Source organism: Mixophyes fleayi, chromosome 1 (genome assembly GCF_038048845.1).
Source record: "Mixophyes fleayi isolate aMixFle1 chromosome 1, aMixFle1.hap1, whole genome shotgun sequence".
Lineage (NCBI taxonomy): Eukaryota > Metazoa > Chordata > Amphibia > Anura > Limnodynastidae > Mixophyes > Mixophyes fleayi.
In genome coordinates this window covers 388,484,666-388,491,020 of record NC_134402.1, presented here as the reverse complement: position 1 = coordinate 388,491,020, position 6,355 = coordinate 388,484,666, and the positions used below count along the sequence as shown (strand labels likewise).

General features: G+C 44.7%; 1 long non-coding RNA gene across 1 annotated transcript; it reads right to left on the bottom strand.

The window, feature by feature from the left end:
* Positions 1-1,562: 1,562 nt before the first annotated feature.
* LOC142109147 (uncharacterized) lies at positions 1,563-5,650 on the bottom strand. The gene is made up of 2 exons (XR_012680291.1): positions 5,602-5,650; positions 1,563-1,644 (listed from the first exon to the last, which is right to left on the bottom strand). It is a non-coding gene; the product is annotated as an uncharacterized LOC142109147 (long non-coding RNA).
* Positions 5,651-6,355: the final 705 nt, after the last annotated feature.

The window sequence follows — 6,355 nt, the reverse complement described above, 5'->3', positions numbered from 1 at the left end:
GTAATTTTTCAGCGAGTTCTTGGAAAACTGTTGGGAAAATCAGAAACTTCGGTTAAAAAAAATAACAACAAGCATTCCAGCATAATCTACCTCCCTTCTCTCATCTACATCCCAGCACCTGCAATCTTCCCCCCCAACACCTTCATAATCAATATCCCCTGAACCAACAATTGGCAGTTAAACAATCCTCTGCAAGAGGAAGCAAGAATGAAACCTGTCACCCAGTCGCAAAGCAGATCACAGACGCCCTGGGTACTATGCTAGTGTTAGATCTGTGTCCAATGTCCACTATTAATACAGTTGGTTTAAGACATTTAATTGAGGTGTTCTGTCCCTGTTAGCAAATGTCATCACCATACCATTTAACTAGAAAAGCTAATTCTCTCCTGTACCGGAAAGTGCCTAACAATTTAATTATTGGGCGACAAAATGGCATTCTACCACACTTAACCACAGATATGTGTACAAGCGGAACTGGGCAAACTAAAGATTATATGACTGTGAAAACCCACTGGGTTGGTCATTCGCCTTCCCCAGCATGGACAGCAGCAGCATGTACCCAGGTATGTCACAGGAAGTAGGCTACTCTGTGTATCATGAGAACAAAAGGAAAGGAAGGGGGGAAGGAGAAAAAAGTCAGTGTATATGAGGCACTCCCAATTTGCTCGTTAAAATATAACTTTTATTTGTATTGATTAAAAATGGAAAGATTAGAGCGAAATATTAAAAGAAAACATAATAAGTGCAATGATACGTGCAAAAAAGTGATATGTGATTAAAATGCAAACTGAATTTGCAATGTTCCACTTGTCTCATTTATATCAGCTACAAATAGCGCTAAGGGCTGCATATAAAGGATATATAATGTTCTATAGTAGCCCTCGCTGTGATAGCGCTACGGGCTATATACAGAAAAATGTGAAATCTGCTATAGTGGCCCTAATTTGCATAGACTACAGAAATGATATAATTACTTATTGACAAAAACCTCAATAATTGATGTGTATGCCTATAATTCACTGGAAGGAGACAATGCAATAATTATAATACATTTATCGCCTGAGTATAATGGAAACAATGTCCATCAGATTGATCTCCTAATGCTAAGAAGCAGAAATAATGTGTCTTAAATTGATAGCCCAGGATTCTATCCTTGCATAATGCTGGCATGCATCTGAGTAATTAAGCCTATATCGAGGCGTCAATATATAGCAAAAAACAGTCTGCAGGAATCGCGGGATTTTGTGATAAAGGCCCTGCCTGAAATAAAACTGAGGAGCAGAGCTGGATTAAGGGTCTGGGGGGCCCGGGGCACTTAAGACAGGGGGGCCCCATATTGTCGAATATGATATTCATTTTAAACAAATAAACAGGCAATGCTATGTGCACTACTGTTAGATGCACACAACTCTGCCTTCACAAGAATAACAGTGTGAAGTAGGACATACCTCCCAACTGTCCTTGTAGTCAGACCAAATCCTAACTAAGTGAGACAGTCACCCAAATTCTGGACAGTCCCACCATATTGAGAACAGTTGGAAGATGGCCCTGCTCTCTCCTACCTGCTGTTGTCACTTTCACCACCTGTGGCTGCTGGTGTCTTAAGCTCAGTTGCTGCTTGTGTAGATTCTGGAATGTCGGGGCCTATTTTGAAACAAAAACAGGTACATAAAGTTTAGGAGTCCCCAAAGAGTCCGGTTAATAAATCAGTAGCACAACCTTTAATAATTAGGCCTCCCTCCCTGCAACCAGCCCCAAATTTGGAATTAAATTAAATTAATACTATTCACTTTTAATAATAGAACTATTTTCCCCAAGCAGCCCCGACATTAAATTAATAGCGTACACATTTAATAAACTTATTTCCCTCTCCACCAAACAGCCTGGTGTAAATGAATAGCATTTACATGTAATAAATAAACCTATTTTTCAAAACCATTGCCAACATTTTATAATTCATATTCACATTTAATAAATAGCACTCCTTCTCCCCAAACTCAAGCACACATTAAATACCTCACAATCACTCCACAAATAATTAACAAAATAACCTTACTATATGTAAGTATATATTGGTTATCCCTAACAGCCTAGTCCAGCTAAGCACTAGCAGGCCTGATTTGTTGCAAGGCAACAGAGCTAGCATGGAGGCATATTACATTTTGTACATTATACGTTTCCATATAAAGTAAGTGTATGTCCTCTTTAGGAGAGCTAACAGAATGAGTGGCCATAATTTTGTCATTTTTCCCATAATGCCCACTTTTAGAAATGCTACTTCCCTGGGACATGGAGAGAGGGTCCACAATAAATAGACAATCTAGGTCTGAGCACATCGTACTTCTCTGTTCTCCATTTATATCCCCAACATCCCACTCCTCAATCCTCTTCTTCATCTTAATCCTCTATCTTCCCTCTCACTCCTCATTCCCCACCTACTTAGCATCTTCAATCCCCTTCTCATCAGCGTTGGTTTCCCTTCCTGGGTTGTCACTCTGCAACCCCCTCTATTTGTATAATCACATCCTCCTTGTCCATAATCACCCCCTCTCCTTGTCCATAAATCATCCCCTCTCCTTGTCCATAAATCACCCCCTCTACTTGTCCATAAATCACCCCCTCTCCTTGTCCATAAATCACCCCCTCTCCTTGTCCATAAATCACCCCCCCTCCTTGTCCATAAATCACCCCCTCTCCTTGTCCATAAATCACCCCCTCCTTGTCCATAAATCACCCCCTCCTTGTCCATAAATCACCCCCTCTCCTTGTCCATAAATCACCCTCTCCTTGTCCATAAATCACCCCCTCTCCTTGTCCATAAATCACCCCCTCTTCTTGTCCATAAATCACCCCCTCCTTGTCCATAAATCACCCCCTCCTTGTCCATAAATCACCCCCCCTCCTTGTCCATAAATCACCACCTCCTTGTCCATAAATCACCCCCCCTCCTTGTCCATAAATCACCCCCTTCTTGTCCATAAATCACCCCCTCTCCTTGTCCATAAATCACCCCCTCTCCTTGTCCATAAATCACCCCCTCTCCTTGTCCATAAATCACCCCCTCCTTGTCCATAAATCACCCCCCCTCCTTGTCCATAAATCACCCCCCCTCCTTGTCCATAAATCACCCCCTCTCCTTGTCCATAAATCACCCCCTCTCCTTGTCCATAAATCACCCCCTCTCCTTGTCCATAAATCACCCCCTCTCCTTGTCCATAAATCACCCCCTCTCCTTGTCCATAAATCACCCCCTCTCCTTGTCCATAAATCACCCCCTCTCCTTGTCCATAAATCACCCCCCCTCCTTGTCCATAAATCACCACCTCCTTGTCCATAAATCACCCCCCCTCCTTGTCCATAAATCACCCCCTCTCCTTGTCCATAAATCACCCCCTCTCCTTGTGCATAAATCACCCCCTTCTTGTCCATAAATCACCCCCTTCTTGTCCATAAATCACCCCTCTCCTTGTCCATAAATCACCCCCTTCTTGTCCATAAATCACCCCTCGTCCATAAATCACCCCCTCTCCTTGTCCATAAATCACCCCTCTCCTTGTCCATAAATCACCCCCTCTCCTTGTCCATAAATCACCCCCTCTCCTTGTCCATAAATCACCCCCTCTCCTTGTCCATAAATCACCCCCTCTCCTTGTCCATAAATCACCCCCTCTCCTTGTCCATAAATCACCCCCTCTCCTTGTCCATAAATCACCCCCTCTCCTTGTCCATAAATCACCCCCTTCTTGTCCATAAATCACCCCCTCTCCTTGTCCATAAATCACCCCCTTCTTGTCCATAAATCACCCCCTCTCCTTGTCCATAAATCACCCCCTTCTTGTCCATAAATCACCCCCTTCTTGTCCATAAATCACCCCCTCTCCTTGTCCATAAATCACCCCCTTCTTGTCCATAAATCACCCCCTCTCCTTGTCCATAAATCACCCCCTTCTTGTCCATAAATCACCCCCTCTCCTTGTCCATAAATCACCCCCCCTCCTTGTCCATAAATCACCCCCTCTCCTTGTCCATAAATCACCCCCTCTCCTTGTCCATAAATCACCCCCTTCTTGTCCATAAATCACCCCCTCTCCTTGTCCATAAATCACCCCCTTTTTGTCCATAAATCACCCCCTTCTTGTCCATAAATCACCCCCTCTCCTTGTCCATAAATCACCCCCTCTCCTTGTCCATAAATCACCCCCTTCTTGTCCATAAATCACCCCCTCTCCTTGTCCATAAATCACCCCCCCTCCTTGTCCATGAATCACCCCCTCTCCTTGTCCATAAATCACCCCCTCTCCTTGTCCATAAATCACCCCCTCTCCTTGTCCATAAATCACCCCCTCTCCTTGTCCATAAATCACCCCCTCCTTGTCCATAAATCACCCCCTCCTTGTCCATAAATCACCCCCTCCTTGTCCATAAATCACCCCCCCTCCTTGTCCATAAATCACCACCTCATTGTCCATAAATCACCCCCCCTCCTTGTCCATAAATCACCACCTCCTTGTCCATAAATCACCCCCTCTCCTTGTCCATAAATCACCCCCTCTCCTTGTCCATAAATCACCCCCTCTCCTTGTCCATAAATCACCCCCTCTCCTTGTCCATAAATCACCCCCTCTCCTTGTCCATAAATCACCCCCTCTCCTTGTCCATAAATCACCCCCTCCTTGTCCATAAATCACCCCCTCTCCTTGTCCATAAATCACCCTCTCCTTGTCCATAAATCACCCCCTCTCCTTGTCCATAAATCACCCCCTCTCCTTGTCCATAAATCACCCCCTCTCCTTGTCCATAAATCACCCCCTCTCCTTGTCCATAAATCACCCCTCTCCTTGTCCATAAATCACCCCTCTCCTTGTCCATAAATCACCCCCTCTCCTTGTCCATAAATCACCCCCTCTCCTTGTCCATAAATCACCCCCTCTCCTTGTCCATAAATCACCCCCTCTCCTTGTCCATAAATCACCCCCTTCTTGTCCATAAATCACCCCCTCTCCTTGTCCATAAATCACCCCCTTCTTGTCCATAAATCACCCCCTTCTTGTCCATAAATCACCCCCTCTCCTTGTCCATAAATCACCCCCTTCTTGTCCATAAATCACCCCCTCTCCTTGTCCATAAATCACCCCCTCTCCTTGTCCATAAATCACCCCCTTCTTGTCCATAAATCACCCCCTCTCCTTGTCCATAAATCACCCCCCTCCTTGTCCATAAATCACCCCCTCTCCTTGTCCATAAATCACACTCTCCTTGTCCACAATTATCCCCTTCATTTTCATAATCACCTCCTCCTCTGGCTGAAACACACACAGACACAGTCACACACACACACACACACACACACAGAAAGTCTCATACACACAGTCACACACACAGAAAGTCTCATACACACAGTCACACACACAGAAAGTCTCATACACACAGTCACACACACAGAGAGTCTCACACACACAGTCACACACACAGAAAGTCTCACACACACACAGAAAGTCTCACACACACACACAGTCACACACACAGAAAGTCTCACACACACACAGTCACACACACACACAAAGTCTCTCACACACACACACACAGCAGATCTTAACTTACCTTATCCCCCACAGACAGGCAGGGCAGCACTTCTCTGCTCCTCCTAACACTGTCATCTACACGCAGCTAAGGAAGCCCAGAACACTCAAAAAAAAAAAAGCAAAAGCTTACCTGTGCTTATAGTGCCGACAGAGCACTTAAAAACGGAACCCTGTGCTGCCCCCTGTAGACTGACATTTGGGGGCAGCAAAAAGAGCCACAGCTGGTCCGGGGGGCCCCCTGAGAGAGGGGGGCCCGGGGCACATGCCCCCTGTGCCCCCCCCTTAATCCGGCCCTGCTGAGGAGCGATTCCTGCTATGCTTCTGAGATAATCTATGCTAAGAGAACAAGTGGAACAAACGCCAACGTGCGTTTCGCTCCGTAGCTTTGTCAAGGCGAACTGAACCAAGAAAATGACAGCTGTTAAATACTCTCTTAGAGAGGTGTGGTTAAGATTTGTGGGACCAATCAGAAAACGTTCAGTCATAATGGGTGTGTATATTCTCAAATTGTCCCCCCGTGATTTTGATTGACATTTTAGTTGACCTATAAGCATTGATGCTAATGGCATACGGATTGTTTAATTGGTCAACAGCAAAGTATGCCGTTTATCACTGCTCATTTTGTATAATCCTAACTACGAAAGACATTAAGTGAAACTGCATTGAAAAGACAGATCAATCTCAAAATAAATAGTAACTCTTTTGCCTCTTGTATTATTTGTTGTTTGTCTCGTTACCGTTATTTATATCCATTGTAATTATGCTTCAATCTT